The sequence below is a fragment of the Cygnus olor genome, chromosome 27, assembly GCF_009769625.2.
Source record: "Cygnus olor isolate bCygOlo1 chromosome 27, bCygOlo1.pri.v2, whole genome shotgun sequence".
Lineage (NCBI taxonomy): Eukaryota > Metazoa > Chordata > Aves > Anseriformes > Anatidae > Cygnus > Cygnus olor.
In genome coordinates this window covers 4,851,218-4,872,186 of record NC_049195.1, presented here as the reverse complement: position 1 = coordinate 4,872,186, position 20,969 = coordinate 4,851,218, and the positions used below count along the sequence as shown (strand labels likewise).

Below are 20,969 nucleotides of genomic sequence, written 5' to 3'. Positions count from 1 at the left end.
CCAGACCCATACCAGCAGCTTATTAGAAGGAATCACCTCTTGTCCACACCTCACGCAGCTACGGGCATTCCAAATGTAATTGTTTGGTTGCTGAATTTTGATTATTTTGAGCTGAAAGGGCCCCGTGACACAGGGACCCACGTTTCTCTCTCATCCCCTGTGGCACAGTGGCGGAGGAAGGGCAGCGTGCCTCAAAGTTGAGGTTTTTTTCCCGTCCCTGCCTTTCCCACCTTTATTTATTTCTATGCAGAGCGAGGTGTAAATTGACACCAAATCAGCCTGTTTACATTTCACACCCACTTTGCACAGGAGAAAACGTGTAAAGTGGTGAAGAATGAAGCCTATTGTTGCAGGGTTTGATTAAAAAGGGGGAAATATTCCCCAAGGTTTTGCAGTAAGGATTTACACATGCGTTTAGCTCCCTCTCCCCCCCTCCATGAGTAACTGAGATACAACCGGATGGTGACTACATGGGGAAAATCAGAGTTTGTGCCTGTGACTTCACAGCTGGATACAGCTTGGTTGGATAAATGAAAATTACCTTTTCGGGAAAACACAGGCACCCGTCCGCTGCTTTCCCCACTCGTGGCTGGCTTTTTCACTTCTGGTCTGCAGCCCCAGCTCTACCTTACAATCTCGTTTCCATTCCAATCCACTAAAAGCAAAGCAGAGGCCGCGCACAGGGGCTCTTTCCTACCTGCCACTGGGAATTGGCTGCCCCCCCGGCCCTTTGCTGCCCCCAGGGGCGAAGCATGTGTTGGAGTAAGGAGCAACTCCAGGAATCCCGGGCTACCTCGGCGGAGGCCTGTCTTGCAGAATCTGCCATAGTGAACTCTTGGGAACACATTAAATTAAGTGTCCTAAATTCGCCTAACTATGCATTTAATTTGGCAGTAATAGGACACTCTCTGTATAATAGCGGAGTTGCTGTATAATAGAAGAGTAGCTGCATATTAATATTTTGATTATTAAAGACGTGTATTGGAGGCTTAATAACTATGTAATATATTATTGCTTAATTGCTCAGACTCTTAAGTATGTTTTCATAATTAGCTGCTATTTAGTTAACGTAAATATCCAGCTTATTAAATATAGAAATGCATTTCTGCTTGCAGCGGTTATTTTGCATAACCGGCGAGCCCGGCGCTGCTCCGTGCGGCTCCGTGGGGACCGACCCTGCCGTGGGTGGCCCCGGTGGCCACACGGCCACTTCCCAGCTAGCACCCAGGGGCCACAGGGCCACCAAGCTCGTCACAGCCGCTCCGAACTTTGCAGGCTGTCTTGGACGTGGTGGGAAGGCTCCCAGGGCTCAAGCCTTCGCTTTGTCTGGTTCCTCTCAAGCAGAGATAATTCCCTCTACCTGGGCCAGACAGCTGATGTGCTTCCTTCTTCCTTAATTTGGTAATAAATCTGCCAAGCTGGGAGGCTTCTGAATGAGGCTTTTGCTCCGGTTCCTGCATGGAGGACCCATAAAAACCATATGGAAATGAAAGACAGGAATGCGCATTTCATACTTGGGCTGAGCGGGGCCCACGGCTCGGGGATCGTCGGCGTTTATCTGGTATAAACACCTGAGCTCGCCGCCAGCTCGGCTGTGCGTGGGTGCGAGCAGGTACATGCCCTGGGGACGGCAGCCTTTGGTGCTGAGCATGCATGTGGGTGATCCTGGCAGCAGCCATGGGGAATGGGGGGACCCTGGTGGCACCCAGCAGCACCTTGGCTTCTCCTGCACTTGTCCTGCACTCCTCCTCATCAGAACTGGTGTGAAAAAAAAAAAAATTAAAAAATAAAAGAAATGAAATGAAATGAAATGAAATAATAAAAGAAAATAAATAAAATAAAATAAAATAATAAAATAAAATAAAATAATAAAATAAAATAAAATAAAATAAAATAAAATAAAATAAAATAAAATAAAATAAAATAAAATAAAATAAAATAAAAAGGTGATGCCTTAGGAAACCTATAGTCAGGGCATGCTGGTGGAAATTCTCTGTGTGTGACTGAGCCCTGGGCTGGGACTGCAGGGACAATGCTATTTCAGGGTGTTCCTGCTTGCTGTGATGATCTTTACAGGCCTGTTCCAACCCAAACTGTGCCCTGTTGAGCAGATATTGCTGGGACACTGCCAGGGATGCTGCAGGGATGTGGGGTGCGGAGGGGCTCTGCAGGCGGGCCTGATCCTACACCCCCAGCGGCCCCGTACTCTGCCTGCAGAGCTTTGCAGAAATTGCAGAAATTATCTCGTTTTGACTCCATGCACGGTTGTGATTGAGAGCTTCGAAGGTCAGAGCCAGAGGTGAGCACCTGGCCCCCACAAGACCCCTGAGCCCCCCGAGGTGGCCGTGCTGCCAGACTTGGAGGTTGGGGCAATTCTCGTCAAGTGCTGGGATCGAACAGTCTGAAGGGCTTTGGGTTTGTTTTTCAAGCTCACAGATTTGGGCCAAGTTTCTTGTTTTGGTTCCTAAATGCTACATTTCAACGTGTTTATTGTCCCACCGCCTAACAGGGGAGGAAGGCTGAATGAGCTAATAACTCAGCCACTGTGAACATGTTTATTTGATTTTTTTTTTAAAGAGCTTTAGCAAATACAGTGCGTACAAGGAAAGAAAAAGCCCTGATGCCAGCATGCATAATTCCTCTAGGAGCAAGCCTGATAGGAACACAAAAGCGTGCATGCTTCCAAACTGTAACCAATATTTGCACATCGGAGTGACTAATTCTCCACTCTGTGCCACAGAACAATAGGCATAATAGCAAGGTACATTAATGCAAAGCGTGATTGTCTGGTGCCGTGGTTATTTGACACATAAACAAGGAGAGGAGGAGGATTTTTATCTACCTGTATAACTATTCGCTGAACAGCGGGTTACAAATGTGCTCAGAAAATGCTGACCCAGGGCTGCTCCTGTACCTCCTGCGCCGGATTGGCACATGATTTGCAGCACTGCGGGAGTTCTATAGCTGACCTCATTAGCAGTGCATTTCCTGGCTTGTTAGCATCATATTTGTATAATTTACGGCACCTTCGTTTTTATGGAATGTGTTCCTTGTAGAGTGTAATGGCAGCAATATATTTAACCTCTCCTATTTAGGAATGCTGTTGCTGAAGGCAGCCTGGAGATATAAAAGGGATTTTTTTTTTTTCATCCCTCTTTCTCTCTAGCATGCATATTTTTTTTCCACCCAGTTGCTACATACCCAAATATACGTGGAACCTGTGAAGTGTTCATAAAAGGAAACGTGAAGCTGTGCTCAGGAAACCGCAGCTTTTGCAGGAGCCTTCCCAAGGTCAAGCCCCTAAATCAGTGCGGTGTCATCCACCCAAAGCCATTACTCAGCTGCTGGAAGAGGAATGGAAACTGCACCAGCAAAGGGAAAGGACAGCCCCGCGGTGAAGGCAGCATGCAGCAGTGGGATGGATTTGGGCTCAGCTCCTGCTGGCCTGCCAAGGGTACGGCTCCCCATGAGGGCAAGGCTTGGTTCCACCCCTGGGGATGCTCCTTTTCTGCTCCGTTTCCTTCACAGGCACCTCTGTGCACTGGTGTGGCGGTGGTGATGTGGCCACACGGGATGACAACGATGATGATGATGATGCAGCCGAAGCGTGCACACCCTGGTGAGGGGCAGACTGAGGTCTGGGTGCCAAGCTGGGACTGCTGCCCCCTCCCTCAGCCTGCCTGAGCGCTCCAGAAGCGCCGTCGTGCTCTCCCCAAGATGTGTGGGTGTCACAGGCTGGGTGCAGAGCCCCTGCCCACCCAAGCTGTGTCTCTCCAGGGCCCCCCAGCCATGCAGGAGCACCGTGGCCTGTGGGAGGAAGCTCTGCTACAGCAACCGGCACCATCTTCAGTGCAGAGGTGTCTGAAATAGGGCAGACAAATGCCTGCAAACGCGTGTTGTCTCCATCTGCACACATCACCCCAGGCTCCTCTTGGATGGAGGAAGTCTCCTGCTGACGGCTGAAGTCAAGCAAGAAGAGCCCCACCTGCAGAGCTGGGTGCTGCAGGGGCAGGCTCCAACACGAGGGCGTAAGGATGGGTACCAGCACCCGCGGGACACAGCACCCCCGCTGCCGAATCGCCCCCGGGGCACGAGTTGATGCCAGCTCCTCTCAGGGCTCGCCCTGTGCTCCACCGTGCTGGCACCGCTTGAAAGCAAGGGCCTGTGGCTAACCCATCCCCTGCCAGGCTATAAAACCATGCTTGTTTTCGGTTTTACTTGAAAGAGGCTGAAGGGGGGAATTAAGAAGCTTTTCCTCAGGAGATGGAGCCCTCCGAGCCTGAAGGGCACCATCCTGTGCCGGAGCCACTCGCGGGGCTCAGAAGGGCCTGCAGCGCTCACCACGGCCAAGTACATCCTCCATCTGCTCCAGCAGAGCCCTGCGGGAGCTGTTCCTTGCTTTTCTCCTTTCCCTTAAGCCACAAATTCGCCCCAATGCAGCTGTCTCTATTTCAAGTGCTCTAGGTCAGGGTGCTCATGTGCTGGACCCGCTGCTCTCAGCTCACGCATCTCAGCCCGAGGATCCCCTCGGGTAGGACGAGGAGGCTGTACAAGATCCTCCTCCTTGCCCTCCCACCGCTGTTTTTTGTCTCTGTCTCCTTCCTCTTCTCTCCTGCAGGGCTCTGGAGGTGCCCGGCGCTGCCATCCAGGGTCCCACCTTCATGAGGGGAGCGCTGCCTGAGGACCACGCAGACACAGCACGTGGAGCTGCTGTCCCCACCTGCCTGTGGCTGCCTTGAAACAGGATCTGGATCCCTTATAACTTGATTTAAATCGAAGCTGTCTCATTAGATGGCTGTGTACCTGCTTAGTTGTCTAAACATCCCATTTTCATGCTGCTCAGGTCGTCTGCGATGTCTTGCAGTGATGAATTCCCCAGGTTAGCGGGGAGTTGCACAAAAACGCCTCTCCTGGCGATGCGGTGCAGCCTGTTTGCACCTGCTGTGGCTCCGGGCCGTGACGGCGGTTCCGGATCGCTCTGCTTCACCCCCCCGGTTCGATTTGCTCAGCCTGCTTTGCTCACACCCACCCCAATTCCATCCAGTCTTGGGCTGGCGGGACCTAGCACGGGTCCCTGCTGCCAGGGGGCAGATTCGGCTTCGCTGCCCCGTCGGGGCAGCCTCAGGCACCCGGGGAGCCTGCAGGGAGGGGACACCTGAGCCTCCACCACCACCACCACACCATGCAGGTTAACAAGCATCGCTTCCCTCCCCAGTCAACCACGGCTGGCCAAGACGAGAGGTCCGGCGAGGCTCCAGGACCAGGCGAGGCCGCCGCTGCCCCGCAGAGCTCGGGGGGCACGGAGCAGGATGGGGGGCACAGCGGCGTGGGGCCGGGTGGCAGCGGGTGGCATCGCGCCCTGCTCCCGGCGCTGCAGCAGCCCCGGCGGTGAGCGGCAGCAGCACTCCCGTCTCCGCGGCTTCTTGTTAGCTGCACTCTAAGCAGGAAAGTGACTGGCCCTGACAATATAATTTACATTGCTGTATAAAACTATCTGTGGAAGCCAAGCTAATTTGTGCCAGATTAGGCTATTTGTCTCAGCCACTGTCTAACGGCACAATCTATCAGAGGGCTGTTTTCAAATATCGCTTTTCAAGCGTGCCCTTGAGAGGCGGGAATTGATTGGGATCTTAGAAAGCAAAATTACAGCAATAACTTAAAAGAAACAATAATTACTGAATCATACCAGTGTCAGCACTCTGCAAAACACGAAATAGCCATCAAACCCCAATCCAATATATTCTGAAGCAAATTTATTGAATGGAAAAAGCAGTTGAGTGAGGCTTTTTTTCTCCCCTTTCCCTTCACCCCCTCTCTCTCCCGGTACATATGGTTATCTCAAAACCGCAAGTGAATGAGTCGATAATTCTTGTCATTGACTGCTCCATTTTCAGAGAGTCACGAAAAGATCCATTAGCTACCTCCCGACTCGGTGTCTTTCCCCTTCCCCTCCAGTCATTTGCTAGTCTGCGCTCCTCAGGCAAACAAACATATATAACTAATCATCTGTTAAAGCGCCGAGTCCCCTAATAAATCTCTGCAACTGAAATACTTTAATGGGTAATTAATTGATCCTGTTCCAGAGGAGTAATAAGATAATAAATTAGACAATATTTCACTCAGTTGTGTCAGTGTACTGCTAATGGTGCTGTAGGGCTAAGCCGAAGGATAATAAATTAGCCAGAAATTAACTGCTAAGAGCTTTCTGCAGAGAAATTGGCTGACAGGCAAGGCTTTGTGATTTAGGGCCCCAATGCCGTTGTGGTGCTCTCCATTTCATTTATTTATTTTTCAGTGCTGGCGAATATTAACTCTTGTTTGGGGCCGGAGCGAGCTGCGTGGCACGGCACGGTGTGGCACGGCACGGCACGGCACGGCACGGTGCAGCAGCGTGCAATGGGGCTGGGGAGCAGCAGATTTATTGCAATCTGGTCGCGCTGCATGTAGGTAAATTACTTTTGTGCTGACTGTAAAGACTGTCTCTGAGGCAAGTTATTACCCATCCAGCAAACAAAAAGGAAATATTTTCTGGTGCATCTGTCATATTTCTCGGGAAGCTTTGGCAGAAGCACGGGGAAAGGTGACTCCAGGGGACCGATCCTCGTGCGGTGTAAAGCAGCACGGCCCTGCTGAGGTCTGGCTGCTGCTGTGAGCTGTGCTAATGAGGACCTGAAGAGGTTTTGAAGGCCGGCCCGTGCTTGCAGCCCCCCCACGCAGACACTGCAGCAGGGGGTGCTGAGCGGGGTTGGCTTTGTCTCGCCAGGAGCAGGCGGTGCCTTGCCCCCAGCCCTGCTTCTGCTGGGGCAGATGCCCCACGGAGCAGCCCTGGGTATAAAAGCACCTCAAGGACCCCAGTCAGGGCCAGTGCCTATTAGCAAGGTGCTGTGGTTGTTGATGGCATCACCCTTCCCTTCCCCTCCATCCTTACAGCACCAAGTCGGCCTGCCCCGGCTTCAATAGGGCCAGCCTCCTTCCCGGCCTCCCAAACCCCAGCTGGGGCTGCAGCGGGGGCCCTGCAAGGCAAAGCGAATCTGCTTTGGGCCCAGGGCATAGCAAGAGGAGGAAAGTCAGGATTCAGAAGCACTGGAAGGGATGTACAAAGGGGCTGAGGAAAGGACGAGGCTGGTGAAATGCCATGGGAAACTCCCCGGTGCAGGGGACGCTGCAGGGCATCCCGCAGCACCCTGCATCCCGCAGCATCCCACATCATCCCACAGCACCGTGCATCTCACAGCATCCCGCAGCATCTCACGCAGTGCAGTAAATACAAGCAGCTCAGCAGAGGCACCGAGGCCAAGGGCCTCTCCTTGGGCTTGCCCTCTCGCACTCCCCCTTTTCTCCTTCCTGCTGCCATTGCTTCCTGAGAGGAGGTGAAGAGAGTGATAATCAGCCAGGGCACCAGGAGAGCTCACGGACGAGATTAAAAGCAAATCAAAGAAGAAAAATTGTGGCACGGTTTATGTCTTCCTAATTAAAACCCCGCCAGCCTCCCTTCTCTCTCCCCCCCCCTCCCCTCTTTCCAGCTAATGTTACACTAACGAGCTGAGTTTAGTGGCATTTATGTAGATAAAAGTCCTGATGATTGATCTCAATGGCTTGTTAAAATTAGTTTCAGTCCACCATATTGATTTAATTCCATTGCTTGAAAGTGCTAATTAATAATGATAATAAAAGTGTCTGGGCTCATTATTATCAGGAGGCAGGTTGGGAAGGGGATGAGGGGCGCAGAGGCTCGCACGTCGCTCACTCCACCTAGAAGTGGCCTCTGGAAAGCCGCTGTGGGGAGGGAGCAAACAGGGCAGGAGAGGAGGGGACAGGGGTTTGGGTTACCCTTACCAGGGTCAGGTAGGGCTTGTGCAGGACACCAGGAGCCGGGACACGAGGGGACGTTGGCTGGGACCTCCCTGGGCTGTGGGTTCCCTGCACCCCAGAGTGGGTCCCCAGCCGTGCCGAGTCCAGCCTGCCCACTAATTATGCTCCTCTTGGATCGCTTCGTGCTTCCTAAAATGTTTTGCACTGAGGTTTTCTAAAGACTCATCCGCAGGCCGAACTTCAGTGTCACAGAGCAGCCCTAATTAAGGAATTTGCCGAGAATGGGCCGCCTGCAAAATGGTGCTCACACTCTCCTTCAGATACCTGCTGTCTCCAGCTTCTGAAGCCTCTTTCCTGGGGAAATTAATTAGTGTAATTAATATATTTATGCAATCATTCAAAGTGCTGATTACAGACAACTGCAGAGAAAACTTTTAACAGCAGCCGCCACCTCTTCCCGCGGCTCAGCGGTGTAATTTCGGTGCGTTTGCTTATCTCGGCTCTCGCCGGCCACCCTGATAACATCGGGGTGTCCCCTGCCAGCTGCTGGCTCCCTCCGAGGCTGGGATGTCCCAGCTCCAGCCACGAGCTCTCCCCTTCCCCTGCACCCCAGGACATCCGCACCGCGCTGGGGCTGTGGCAGGATCGGTGCGAGCCGGTCCCCCCAAGGCAGGGCACTGCTGCCTCTCCCCTCGCTCCCTCCTCTTTGCCCCTTCTGTCCCTCATTTCTTTCCCTTTTATTTCTAAAAATTCTCTGTCTTTCCCATCCATCATTTTCTCATTCCCTCTCTCGCATACACAGCGAGCCAGCTAATGGAGTCTGCAGTAATTCAGTCCTCCTCGACAGGGCTGTAATTTCAATAAATAATTATGGGACTTGATTTCATCTCCCTCCTTCCTGAAACGCGGCTGCACAAACTCGTCACGGGGCCGGGCAGTTCATTAGCAGCGGGACTTCAGGATGGCCCCGTGGGTTTGGGGGCTCTCAGCTCAGCCCCTGCCTTTCTCCTGGTGCCGCTGACTCCTCTTGTCCAACGCAGCATCCTGGGCTCCAAGCTCCATCCACGTCCCGATGATGGGAGGCTCACCCCCTGTCCACAAGGCCAACAGCACGGATCCCACCACCGCCACCAAGGGGACAACAGCACAACAAGGCTGACCACGGCGAAGACAAATCCGAGGCCAGGTGAGGCCAGCAGTCCCCCGGCTCTGCAGGCAGCCAGACCGCAGCTAGCCGTCCCCAGCGCCTTTGGTCTTGGCTGAAAACAAAGTGAAGGTCCCTGAGTTCTCCTATAAATGGTAATGATAACACAATTATCATGCAAAACAAAAATTAAGTTTAATGGTGCAAAGCCAGGGTGTACTGTGGAGGTAATTCATATTAATTATGTTTGGATTAAAAGCTTATTTCTTTTGTTAGCATCTGCAAGTAGGAACTTAGCAGTAAAAAAAGCCGCATATAATTACTGCATCTTATGGAGGAGCAGTGTCGAACTTAATGGAGCATCCCCATTCTCTCTGGGCACCCGACGAGTGGTAATATTTCACATTTTATGAAATACAGAAGAAATAAATTACAGGTTTAATGATAAGCATTACTTGGGCTCGTAATGCAGCGCAATTGGCTACCCAACGCGCGCAGACCTGCAGACCCGAGCGGCGCAGGGCTGGCAGGCAGCGGCTCGCTGTGCTCGGTGGGGACAGGGGGCAGCGGGGACAGGGGACTGCAGTGAGCCCCGAAACCCTGCTCCGGCCCCCACTGAGCTTGTGGGGGGCTCCTGCCTCGAATTCCCTCCGCACACCGCCTGCCAAGATGAGTTTCTGAACAGCAACGTGCAAGGTCCGATGGACATGATAGCTCTGCAAAATGTTTTGCTAGCCCGAGGTCGTGTCCCACCTGCCTCTGTGCTGCAGCGCAATGCCACCCCTCGCTGTGACCACCCCCCCCCCCCCGCCTTGCTGCATCCTGCTGTCACCCCCTTTATCCCCGGAGAGCTGCCAGCACAGCTGAGGGTTCGGTTTCATGGGTTTGGGCTCCCCTGGCCCCTCCGTGCCAGGGAGGCAGGTGGGGCTGCCCCGCAGCTGGCCGGGACAGGACTAAATCCCGCCGTCATCGCCGCTCCCTGGGACGCTCCCCCTGCTCCTTGTGAGTCTGGGGCCTGACGGCGACGTGGGTGCCGGCTGCTATTTTAATGCCTCTGTGCTGCTGCTGGCAGCCAGGCGATCGGGGGTCTCCTTTTAAGCACAAACCAGTTTGGGGCTGGTCTACAAGAGCTGAGGGGGCTTCAGCTTTTACTGATGGAAGTGAAATGGCCACTTTTTAAAACATCCCCTTTTTTTCTAACCAGAAAAGCCTCCGGTCAGGGCAAGCTGAACCCCTCTGGAAAGCAGCTCCTGCTCCTTGGGCAGCATCGTTTGGCTTCAGCCTCCTCATCACAACCCACGGCGCGGGCACTTTGCTGCTTTCCCCATTTCCCAGTCTGTGATTCTCAAATTTCTGCGCCCCCCCCCCCCACGCCCCGCAGCTTTTCTTAAGGGGTTAAGGTTGCATCGACACCGTCATTAGCGTTATCTGGTTATTGATCTAGGAATTAAAAACCTCTACAGCTGGGCCTTCAGCTCCTGCTCTAAGGGGATGTGATGTTGCCCCATGTGGGGCCGGGCACCCCCAAGCATGCAGAGCAGGGCCACGGCCACGTCCAGAGCCCCGTGCGGGGACGGGGGGGACAACCTGCTCCCAGGGCTGCTGTGGCCCCAGGGGATTCGCTGTGTGCATACATCAGTGCGTATATACATGTACACACACACACAGACACAACAAAGCAGCTTCTATAAATCAGCACTCTTCCTGGCTTTTTTTTTTTCTTTTGACACAATAAATCTATTTTTTTTTTTTAACTCATGGTAGCGATTGCATCATCTCCCTTTCGCTTCCTTCCCCACCCCGCTCCTAGAACAGCACAGATTAAGATAAAGTGATAGTGCTGTGTCAAAGAGTGCTTTACTGCCACACTTGGGATAGAAGAGGAGAGGTTAATTTATCATCGCTGGGGAGAACTGACAGAAGAGAGATATACTACCGAAGGGGGATTTAGCACAGGGCCAAGAAACTTCACACTATTTTTACCATCTGTCACATGCTCTAATAAAGCAGGACAAAATATGAAGAAAGGAAAAATGAACTATCAAACACTGATGTAATGCAGCCCATAAATCTAATTTAATTACTTTGCATGGAGACAGGTCCTCGAGTCCGTGTGAATATACTGGATTTTCTTGGCAACTTAACAACTAAGTGTTTTAATAACATCACACTATAATTTATTCTGCTTGAAACACAAAACCTCTTTTGTGCAAGTTTTTTTTTTTTTTTTTTTTTTTTTTTGGTGTGTGAGAACTGTTAATTTTTCCTGCTAATGTCAAAACTGGCATAAATTCACATGTGAACTTGAAGCCTGACTGTGAAAAAAGGCGGAGGTTAGCGAACGCCTTTTTATTGTTCGCTGCTTTCCGCGTGTGCCTGTGTGTGTGTACACACGGGGGGCTGCGAGCGCCTGGGAAATAATTGGGGCTGCTGATGACTTAGGTGCAGAGTTGTCTGGGTAATTAGATTTTAACGTCACGACAGAGGAGTGGGGGAGGAAGGAGCGGGTGTTGGCCAAAAAGCCAAAGAAAAGTGGAGGAGGGAGAAGGAAAAGCGCGGAGGGCTTCTGGGGGAGGCAGGAGAGGGATGCGAGCCCCCGGGGCTCCCCAGGGGACCCGCAGGGACCGAACCAGCGGGGAGCAGGAATGAGTCAAAAAGTAGAATTATTATTCAATATGTGTCCCTGCGAATCCGGATGCAGTTACAGAAATTATTGCTAATAATGAAAGCTATATATCAAAGGTTATAAAATTCCTCTGTACTGGGACACTATTTTTCTAGGCTTTGTTCTGAACCATTAAAGATGACATATTGAGTTTGTGTGCCTCTGTGTTTAGTAAGAGACATTTAAATCTGATTTTAACCTAAACTGGCAATTTTGACATTTGTCTCCGGTCTTTAAAGCAGGAGCTATGATGCCACCGAGCAGGGGCGGCGGGCTGCTCCTGCCCAGCCTCCCTGCCCTCCCGCAGCGGGGAAGGGGTGAGCAGGTAATTAATTTGTTAGATCATCAGTGATTCATGGAAAATAAAACCATCTGTCTTTGGACAGCTCTCTCTGGGAGGAAAAAAGTTTAAAAAAAAAAAAAAAAGAAAAGGCAAAGAACGAGGAGAAAAGCATGCAGGGACTGGGGCACCTGCGCGGCCCCTTGGTCCACGTGCGCTCCCATGGGAGCTGATGGTGTGCGTGGTTCCCCCGCCTGCAGCATCTCGGGGATGCAGGATGGTGCCTGTGGGTAAAACCGGTCACTTCCACGGGCTCAGAGAATGAAATAATTTCTGCTCCAGGGGTCTCGTTGCTCCCCACAAAGTTTATTTGAAGTGAAAATTCCGGAGGGTTCAGCCTAAGCAGCATCCTGTGCGTGCTCTCACCATTTGCTAAGCCCTCCTCTCCCTTCTTTAGAAAGATGGGGGAAATAGGTGAAAAAAGAGAAACTGGGGGCATTTTTCAGTGCCATTTACATTTATCTGCCCTGGCCAGCAGCCCATCTAAGCTCACCGACAGAGGCGGGGGCGATGCCCCCAGCCCAGGACTGGTCCTCGCGGGACCCGGCCGCGCAGGCTCTCAGGGGACGCCAACAGGATTCACTCACCCCATGACTTCAGTGCCAGCACTGCTGTCCATCGCTTTTTTTTTTACACCACCCGGGCAGTCAACACGTCAGATGATTTACGTGCATGGCAGCAACCTGCTCCTCCTGGCTGTGCCGAGGCAGCAGAGGGGCCTCTGCCCGGTCCCGTGGGACGCGGCGGAGTGGCAGCGGGGCAGGTCCGGCCCCGAGCTCACGTGGAGGAGCGAAGTGTGGCATGTGCACGCCGGACTTTGCAGAGCTGGGATTTTGGATTTCAGCTTCCCTGAAGCTTCACCCGAAACTTGCCTGAACTTCTCGTGCAATCGTTGATTTTTCAACACTGAAAATTTTAAATAATGCAGAAGAGGTTCCCCCCCCCCCCCCCCCCCCCTCCGTTAGAGCAAATCCATCAGACTTTGTAATAGCATCTCAGGGGAGGAAAGTGAGTATTTAAAACCAAAGTGCAGCAGAAGACACTGCTTTGGGGATGTGGAAAGGTACTGCCTGCCTGTTATTTGTTCAAGGATTAGAAACCTTAAAATTCAGGAATCTGTAAGTGCTGTGGCTCTCTGTGTGCATGAGTCTGCCCCAGGCAGACTTTGCTGGTGCCCGGGCACGGCTCTGGGTGGATGTTGGATAACGGGAACATCTCAGCCTCCTGACCTGGGCCAGCAGGCCCCGTGCCTGCTGCAGTGGATGCTGCATAAATGCGGAAGAAACCACAAATTCCTTTAAGTCTGAATAATCTTCTCCAAGCCCAGCGTCCCACCAGCTATACTGAACGAGAAAATCTGTGGCTGAAAACTCAGTGTTACTACACCCGGGGGGGTGCTGGGGGCCAGAAGATGCTTGCTTAGCACGTGGCTGTGTCAGCAGCGAGACGGAGACCTGCGCAGGCTGAGCCCCACAGGGCAGCTCGGGGTGCTTTGCTCTCCTTTTCCTACATACAAAAGGAAAGAAGTGCTAATGCAAGATAAACCATGTCGCAGCCCCGGGCATCTCGCCACCAGCTCCGGACCCAGCCAGTCGTTTCCGACCCAAAGAGCTGCGACTGCAGACACCGCGTGCCGAGGAGCGACCAAGTGATTTATTGCACAAGGGCACTTGCATCCTGTAGCTAATTAATCCGTGCACTGGGGGGCTGCTCTTTAAAGTACAAGAGTGTCAGCAAGCCAGGCCCTGGAATCATTTATTTCTTTTCCTAAATGAAATTCTAAGAGAGAACCTGGCTTGTCCCAAGCTTGCTGAAGTGGAGCTACAGACCCTGAAGGAGGTTATCTTCAGTTCCAGCTACCGAATGCCCCTCCGTACCCGGTGTGCTGGGGAGCACAGGTCTGCAGGTGTCTTGGGAGCGATGCCCCTGCCTCCAGGAGAGCTCTGGGGAGGGTAAATCCTCCCCAGGGTGGCAGCAGCTCCTGCCTCTGCTTGGCTCTGCTCTTCCCATGGCAAACAACTGCCCTTCTCCCTCCCTCTGAATTCCCATCCCTTCCACGCGATCCAGGTGTGCGCCCTGGTGGGGACAGCTCTCAGTCGGTGCCTGCATCTGCCTGGCACCATGGGGGCTTGGTCTCTGGGGGGGCTTTCTAAAAGCAATGCACAGAACCAGGCCCACGCTGCTCAAACGCATCACAAGGCAGCGGGAAGGAGGGCGAAAATGCAGTCAAAGTGGATCTGCAATCTACTTTCTTATTGCAGAAATAGATTTTGTATAATACACTAGGCATTATGTGGTTGCAGAAATGTGCACACCTTCAAATATATTGTTCAATAGATTGGAATTTATTTCGTTCTATTTTCAATGTCCCTCTCCCCCCTTTCTTTTTTTTTTCCTGTGTTGGAGATAATGAAAACCCTGGTATTTAAATTCAGTTGCAGCTCCTAGCTTGCACAGATTGATTGCTTAGGAAAAATATATATATAAAAAAACCCCTCAGAGCATGTATGCATAAACTAGATGGTAGATTAGGTTACTGGGAGAGGAAACGTACAAATGTACCGGGAGTGTACCTTTTGCAAGAAGATTAACTGATGGCAGCAGCAAGTTGCTGATGAAAGCAGTTTGTGTAAGAGCAGACCCTGGCGATGGAGACCCATCACTCACCTCTGGCAGCGGCTGGGCCGGTGGCACCGCGGGCACGGGCACGCACCGGGGGACAATGTGGGCAAGGGTCTGCCTCGGAGGCCTCCTGCTTTGAGCTGCCGGGGGGGCATTTAGCACTGGGCAAAGCCCACGAGCGTGGCTGCGATTTGAGCCCTGCGAATGAAGGATTAAGCAGACCAAACCAGGACATAAATCACGGTTTCCCCACAAGCTTTGCAGCAAGCCGGACCCAGCGTGAATTCCCCCACAGCCGCTGTTTGGGAACATGGGAAGATTTACAGGCCCAGCCCTGGGAGGCAGCTTGAAGCCTCCTTTCCCATGGCCGCGGGGCTGCAGCCACCTGCTGCCCCTGGGTGCGGGTGGCTGTGGGCTGGGTGCCGGCTGGGGACGCTGCCACCGCGCCAGCTGCCTCTCCCCACGTGGGCCCGGGGGGGCTCAGTGCAGCCACAGCATGGCACGGGCACTGGGGGGGCTCAATGCAGCATGCCCGGGGCTGAGGCATGCCTAAATTGCCCGTGACTTCACCACTGCTTCCCCGGGGGCTGCAAAGTGTCCCCAGGTGCTGGGGAAAGCCAGAGGAAAGTAAAGTAATTTACAGGCTCACTTAGGGCAGGGATGGAAAACGCTTCTTAGCTCATGCACGAGCCGAGGCTGGCTTGCTTTTGCCTTTCTAGCAAAGACAAGGCCAGGGAAGAGGCAGAGGGTGATTTTCCCTGGGGGTAAGGCAGGGAGGGCCCCAGGCATCGGCCAAGCCGGGGCTGACACCTCTGGCTGGGACGAGGCAAACGCTGCTGGGGCAGTGGAGGAAAAGCACAGCACGGGCCGTGTCCAGCTTACGCATCCATGCAGGGTGCTGGAGAGCTCTGCGTGGATCCCATCACACCTGGGGCTGCCCTGGGCACAGTAAGTCCCAGCAGCAGGGGCTGGTCCTGCAGGGCTTCGCCCCCAGCTCTCGTCCCCCTGCGCACACGCAGACCCTCCAGCCCCCGGGCTAATCCCACGGGAATCACCGCAAACCGCCAGGGATTTGTCTGGGTGCTGCTGCCGTGCGCCCAGGCCTTCCCCTCGGAGAGGCGAGACGCTTTGCTGCGCACACACACAAGTTTTTACATGAGTTTCCTGAGTTCATGGATAAAGTCCAGAGCTGCCAAGCTCCCAGTACTTTGCCATGTCACACTAATAGCTTCCAGATCCCATCACATATTAAATTCATGCGGTTTCAGCGAAGCCATCTATTTAATGCAATTCGCTAAATGCCTGCGTAGCTCCGCTGACAGTGACATATTAGGTTTGCAGTCTTTTGCAATCTGATATCTCTGAATTTGCCACTGTACTAAAGATTTGATTAATGTGGTTCCATTTCGGTGCAGTAATTGGCTGCGACTGTTGTAGAAAATAATCAGGCTTTCATTCCTTACAACTGCACGGACATGCTAATGAGAGAGTGGGTTAATTAAGCCCCAGGCAGAAAGCGACAGTTACTGATGACTGTTATGACAAACCACCGACTCGGCATTTGGGAGCAGGACAGCAAATTTGCACTTTATGAAATTACAGGAAAACTGGGACATAAGGAATAAATAGTTACATCTGTTTGGTGAAAGGAAAAGAGCGAGAGAAGAGCAGAGCGAGCTGGTGGCTCTTCCTCAAATCAGGGCACAGACACGCAGGAGGAAAGTTAGGAGCCCAGCAGCGCAGGGAGGGAATAAACTTTTATTTCCCTTGCAGGAGCTTCCCAGAGCGCTCAGCCCACCGGTGGGCCGAGAGATGCCCATCAGCAGGAGAAATCCCCCTTGGGGAGGCAGTGCCCAGTGCTCCTGTGTGCCCTGCTCCTTCTGGGGGCAGCTCCAACCCCCGGCTCCTGGGGGGGACCGCGAGCAGCCAGGGTGGTGGCAGCATTGGTGACCTGAGATTTTGGCTTCCCCAGACGTGCCTCCGAAGGGCTGAGAGGAGGGGGAGGCTCCTGGAGGGAGAAAACCGGAGCCGTGCCCTGACATCAGAGCTGACATGAGGCTTTGGAAGAACATCAACACCTTCCCAGGGCCCAGCAAATCAAACCAGCCCCAAGAGCTCCTCACGGAGCCGGGCAAGGAGTGACCCAAGGGCACTGCCTCTGCCGGGCAGCTCCTCCAGCTCCAGCTTTGCAATGCTAATAAGTAATTTGTAAGGATTAACTGGCAATCTTTAAAACTTGCCTTTTCATGCTAGGGATATTTTGCAACATAAGCACTGCCACCATATAACCAATGATTTAGCTGAGGGGTTTTATAGTCTGAAATGGCTTTAAAATTTGTTTGGAATTACCTTGAGTACATTTTAAACACTTAAATTGTCATCTTTGCATTTTGGACTATTCATGATGCACTATAGGATTTTTTTTCCCCTCCATTAGATTGCAGAGTAACTCTTCCATTGTTCCATCAAGCCCTCCCGAAAAGAAGCCCATAGCACACCCAACACACACGTCACGATCCACAGACCCACGCAGGGGCTGTGGGTGGCACCGCTGGGGTCCGGGGTCCCACCTGCAGCTGGACACACAGCAGGCAAAGTCTCCTGGCCGAGAGGAAACCTGGGGACTCTGGGGCTGGCATCGCTGATGGAGAGAGAAGCGCGAGCATCCTCCATCCCACTGCAGTCTCAGGAGTGGCATGAGATGCCCAGACAAGCGGGGCTTTTACCAGCACATCCCCAGGTGGGATTTCAGGTGCATCCAGGGAAGGCAAATACCATCAGGGTTTTCTTATGGGTCTCGTTAAGGCTCGAGGATTATTTTGTGTTGTCTTCTGCTTTTCAAGAGTGATGAGATTTCAGGGGGGCTCTGGATCCCACCTCCCCGTGGCCGTTCCCCGCTGTCCCCGCACTGTCCCCAGCTGCAGCACCGGGGTGCCCCCGGCCGGGACGGCCCCGCTGTCTGCCGGGGTCCTGGACGGTTTTATACCTGCCAGGGCCTCGCAGAGCAGCCCCTAGAGGAGAAGCCGTAAAAATGGTTTATGTAGGAATAGGTTGGTTTCTGTGCAATAAAACCCGGAGCCATTGAAAAGCAAGCTCCTGTGTAATTACAAAGACAGAGGAGATCGCTTCCATATGTCTGAGTGGGTGTGAGGGGCCCCGAGCCCGCATCTGTTCTCTTTGTTCTGGAGGGGGAAAAGGGAGAGAAAGAAAGAGAAAATAGAAGACAGAAAAGGGAAACGGGGTCTGGTGGAGAAAATGACCTCTCGATAAACCCCGGCCAGAGCCGGTCCCGCCTTTGAGGATCAAGGCACGGCAACATCTGGCCCCGGCCGAAAGCACACTTGATCAATAAATTGTGCTACCAGGCACAGAATCAGAGAGATCTGAGAGCCATTCATTAACGAGCTCGTTAAGTGATTGATATGCTTAATTTTCCTGTCAAATGCGGACTTCCCTTGTAAACATGTCAATTGAGAAAAGTTCAAGCTTGTCACTCGGATTTATGGCTGGAATAACATGTAGGTGGAAAAGAGCGACGCGTCCCCTGTGGCCCGTGTTGTTTCCTATTACAGGCAGGGCCATGAATCCAGGTGCTGCCGCGTCCTTCTTCTGCCTCCTCCTCCTCCTCCTCCTCCTCCCTGCCCACAGCTGAGATAACAAAACCAGACCGGCCGCTGGAAGCGCCCCAGAACTTGGCCCCAGCAGCAATTAGCCCATTAATTTGTTCATCTTGATAAAGCTTCAGGGTGCCTTTGATGGGCTGCTGTGGAAACCCAGATCCTACCTGGATTTCCTCGCTCTATATAGCTGCACGGTTAACCTTACCCACGACTGGCCATTTTTAGCTTAAAGTGAAAAAAAGCTTAAAAAGCCTTTGCCCTTTTCCCTGCTCCCACCAGAGCCTCATCACAAGCACCAGGTGTTGGACACATCTCCCCACTGATGGTATTTTTTGGGGGGATCTCCAGAGACTGGGCTCGTTTCCCAGGCTCCTGGGACTGGGTGAGTGTGGCCAAGCCTGGCACAGGGTCTCAGCTCCATCCTCAACCCCACCATGGGCACCAGACCATGGTGTTTTGGGGTCCTGGGGAGGTGTCCCGCCAGTTTGTGCGATGCCAGCCCCGCTGGGTGGGCGCCTGCACCGAGCAGCTTTGTCCTGCCTTTCCCAGAGAGCCCCTCCTGGGCCGGGCACCGCCAGAAATAAGCTGTTTTGTGACCGATTCACTTTTATTTCTGTTAACTTTCGTCACGAAATAGCAGTCATTGAATCGACACCTCGGCTCCCTTCAGCGTATTCCCTCTAGTGTCATTTTTTGATAAATGCCAAGAACAGCCGAGCAGCAGGAGACCATTATCCTGTGACACGCTCACGCTGCTCACATTACCTCTGAAATAACACGGGTGCTCGCACGGGTCCCGCAGCAGTCGGGGCAGGGACTGGAGGCCAAGCAGCCGGCGAGGCTCGGACGCTGCCGGTGCCCCCCCAGCGAGGCTCTGCCTTGGAGCTGCCCGGCCCCAGGTAGGGGCAGTACACGGTAAGTCCTTCCCAGAGAGGGGGAAAATATCCAGTTTTTAGGTTTTATGTATTCCGCTTTATAGCTTACTTTAGGCAGATTTCTCCCAGATTTTGGAGTTATCCCTCCTTCCCCTTCCTTTTTCTTTTTTAATTTTTTTATTTTTTTTTTTTGTCCAATGACATCTCAAAGACCCCACAGCCTTAGAGATAACAGAGCAGGAGGAGGGACCGGAACACCAGAACCAAACCCAGCACCGTCCAGGCTTCCCCTAATCCCTCACATTTAGATTTTGTGTTTCTTAAAGAGAATCGGGAAAGCTTGAAATCTAGTTTGCTACGGAAATAGAAGTTCCTGAGGGTGGTAGTGGGACACATTTTTTTTCTTTTTATAGCAAAATCACCAGAAAGCCTGTTAAAGCCAACTGGAGATCAGGCACTTGGGAGGGGTGGCTGAACAGGGTCGGGGATCAGGGAGCACAGCCTCCTGCCCTCGCTGAGGGCTCACGGAAATGAGGAGCTGAGGGCGAGGAGGCTGTGATGAGGCTGCGAGGAGGCTGCGGCCAATTTCTGGGCCCTCCCTGGGCAGTAGGAGTCCGATCCTGTTCCTCACATGACAGGGATTTGCCATCGTTTTGTGTTAGCCTTGCACGATCTCGGTATTTATTTTTGCTAATATGACACAATTAAAGGCTAATCATATCTGTACCTTTCATATCATGTCAGGCAAAATGAATGCTGTTAGGAGGATGATACTAACATGACACGATAGCGCACGGTTAACGCGACGAAACGTTCAGATCGCATTAACGTAAGGCTGCAGGGAGGGAGAGCTGTGTGAGCCTCCCCCTCCGGTGGCTCCCTGCAAGTTTTGCTGCTTCCCACTTGAGTCCGTGTGTCCAAACAACCTGTGGGTGGCTGGGGTGAATGTGCCTGGGCTGAGATGGAAGAGGAAAGCCCAACGGCGATGGGAGGGGAAAACCCATTGGTGTTGGAAGACAAAAACCCAATGGCGATGGAAGAGGAAAACCCAATGGCGATGGAAGAGTAAAACCCAACAGTAATGGAAGAGGAAAACCCCATAAACTGCAACTTTGCCAGCCACATCCCTCTGGGCAGAGATGGCTCGTGCACCACTGGCTGCTTCCCCTTGCATTGCGCACCCTGCGCTCACAGCATCCCTGAGGCTTTGCATCTTAGGCAATCCTTTCCACCTAAAACTTTGAGGCATGGTGGCCAAACTTGGAGGAAATAATTAACAATTATTTCACAGGAGAAGGTTCCAGCTGGAGCAGTATCTGGTGGTTGAACATATATCTAACAAAGGATTGTTATTTAAGCAATAACCCTTGAGAAATTGGTCGTTACCAGCATTAAACGACTCAGCCCATTGCCAAGGATGGTTAACGCTCTAATAAACTGGTCATTAACTGCAGTAACAATGAATTTCGAGGGGATTATTGCTATTATAAACCTTAATCAATGGTTTATAACAGCAATAATGTGGTCCTTTCTTTTAATGGTAAGTAGTGCGGCATGAGCAGTCTGCTTGGAAATATTTTTGGTCTGGCTGATAAGACAAAAAAGCAGGCATTAAAAGCCTCCAACTCTAAACGCCTCCAGGGAGGAGAAAAGGCCCAGGGAGGTCACCCAGTGAGAGGTGGGATGGGATGGGATGGGATGGGATGGGATGGGGATAAGGATCAGGATGGGATGGGATGGAGATGAGGATGAGGATAGGATGGGGATGAGGATTGGGATGGGATGGGATGGCCTCTGGTGAGGAGTGACCCATGGTGGAGTGGTGAGGACGCTGCCCAGGGAGCAGGAAGGAGGGAGCCAGCGTCAGGCGCGATGCAATCAGCACCTGCCA

At 52.5% G+C, this 20,969-nt stretch overlaps 1 long non-coding RNA gene across 6 annotated transcripts in view; it reads right to left on the bottom strand.

Annotated features, from left to right (window-relative positions):
• Positions 1-7,124: 7,124 nt before the first annotated feature.
• Positions 7,125-20,969, bottom strand: part of LOC121060344 — a 139,305-nt gene continuing 125,460 nt past the window's right edge. For 3 of the 6 annotated variants that reach the window (XR_005814800.1, XR_005814799.1, XR_005814798.1), the window contains exon 5: positions 7,492-9,071. This is a non-coding gene — a long non-coding RNA (uncharacterized LOC121060344). Of the gene's footprint in view, positions 7,361-7,491; positions 9,072-20,969 lie in introns of those variants that run through there. The other 3 variants (XR_005814795.1, XR_005814797.1, XR_005814796.1) reach the window with 2 other exon arrangements.